Raw genomic sequence first — 2,341 nt, forward strand, 5'->3', positions numbered from 1 at the left:
CTGATTCTTTGAAAAGATAAACAAAATTGACAAGCAGACTCATCAAGAAAAAAAAGGGTAGGACCCAAACAAATAATATCAGAAATGAAAGAGGAGAAATAACAACTCATACCACAGATATACAAAGGATTGTAAGAAATTACTATGAACAATTATATGCCAAGAAATTTGAAAACCTCAATGAAAGGATCAAATTTCTAGAAAAATATAACCTTCCAACACTGAATGAAGAAGCAGCAGAAAGCCTGAATAGACCATTAACTGGGGAAATTGAAGCAGTAATCCAAAACTCCCAGCCTACAAAAGTCCTGGACCAGATGGTTTCACAGGAGAATTTTACAAAACATTTAAGGAAGAGCTGACCCCTGTACTTCTCAAATTATTCAAAAAAAATCCAAGAAGAGGGAAGACTCCCAAACTCTTTTTATAAGGCCAGCATCATCCTAATTCCAAAACCACATAAAGACACAAGAAAGAATGAAAACTACAGGCCAATATCACTGATGAACATAGATGGTAAAATCCTCAAGAAAATATTTCCACACAAGCGTTGTTTCTGTGGAAAACACATCCTGCAATACATTAAAAGGATGATCCCACATGATCAACTGGAATCAATAAATGTAATACATCACGGAAACAAAAGAGAAAAACCACATGAATATATCAGTAGATGCAGAAAAAGCATTTGACAAGGTACAGCACCCATTTATGATAAAAACACTCAGCAAAGTGGGAATAATGGGGGCATACCTCAAAATAATAAAGGCCACATATGAAAGACCTACAGCCAACCTTATATTTAATAGACAAAAATTAAATGCTTTCCCACCAAGATCAGGAACAAGACAAGGATGTCCGCTTTCACCACTTCTGTTCAACATAGTATTGGAAGTCCTAACCAGAGTGATCAGACAAGAAGAAGAAATAAAAGGCATCCAAATTGGAAAGGAGGAAGTAAAACTGTCATTATTTGTAGATGACATGACACTGCACATAGAAACACCTTAGACTCTACCAAAAAACTACTCGACCTAATAGGTGAATTTGGCAAAACAGCAGGATATAAAGTCAATATTCAGAAATTGAAGGCATTTTTGTACACCAACAATGAATTACCAGAAGCAGAAATCAGGAAAAAAACCCATTTCTGGCCCAGAGTCCCTGGAGGAGAGACCGAAGACAGGATTAACCAGAGAGTCCTGGAGCTGACTTCCTCCCATTTCCATAGTCCCCACTTGGCGAGGGCAAGAAACGCACCCAAAAAGCCAAAAGCAGGGAAAACACACAATAGAAGACCCTAAACTGACCAGTGTCGTGGAGCTTGAAGACATAACAAAGACATAAAAGATCTGTACGCAGAAAACTATACAACTTTGAAAAAAGAAATTAAGGAAGACACAAATAAATGGAAGCATATACCGTGCTCATGGATTGGAAGAATTAATATCATCAAAATGTGCATACTACCCAAAGCAATTTATAGATTCAACGCAATCCCTATTAAGATGCCAATGACATATTTCACAGAAATAGAACAGACATTTCAAAAATTTATATGGAACCATAAACGACCCCGAATAGCCTCAGCAATTTTGAGAAAGAAAAACAAAGTAGGAGGGATCACAATACCGGACATCAAACTATACTACAAAGCCACTATACTCAAAATAACATGGTACTGGCACAAGAACAGACCCATAGACCAGGGGAACAGAATAGAAAGCCGAGAAATAAGCCCAGGTCTCTATGGGCATCTAATATTTGACAAAGGGGGCAGAAGCATAAAATGGAGCCATAATAGCCTCTTCAACAAATGGTGTTGGGAGAGCTGGATGGCTACATGCAAAAATTGAAATAGGATCATCAGCTGACACCATACACAAAAATAAACTCAAGATGGATAAAAGACTTAAATATAAGTCGCAACACCATCAAAGTCCTAGAGGAGAACATTGGCAGGAAACTCTCAGATATCCCATGCAGCAATTTTTTCACTGATATGTCTCCTAAAGCAAGGGACATAAAGGAAAGAATAAACAAGTGGGACCTCATCAAAATAAGAAGCTTCTACATGGCAAAAGAGAACATCAGCAAAATGAAAAAGGAGCCAACGCTATGGGAAAATATATTCGCTAATGATACATCAGATAGAGGTTTGATCTCCAAGATACATAAAGAACTCACTCGACTCCACTCCAAGAGAAACGATCCAATCAAAAAATGGGCAAAGTACCTGGGCAGACACTTTTCCAGGAGGAGACACAGAGGGCCCAGAGGCATTTGAAAGGATGCTCAGCATCACTAGCTATCAAAGAAATGCAGATCAAAACCACCATGA

The sequence above is a fragment of the Pteronotus mesoamericanus genome, unplaced genomic scaffold (assembly GCF_021234165.1).
Source record: "Pteronotus mesoamericanus isolate MK-2021 breed Mesoamerican mustached bat unplaced genomic scaffold, CSHL_Meso_final scaffold_31, whole genome shotgun sequence".
Classification (NCBI taxonomy): Eukaryota; Metazoa; Chordata; class Mammalia; order Chiroptera; family Mormoopidae; genus Pteronotus; species Pteronotus mesoamericanus.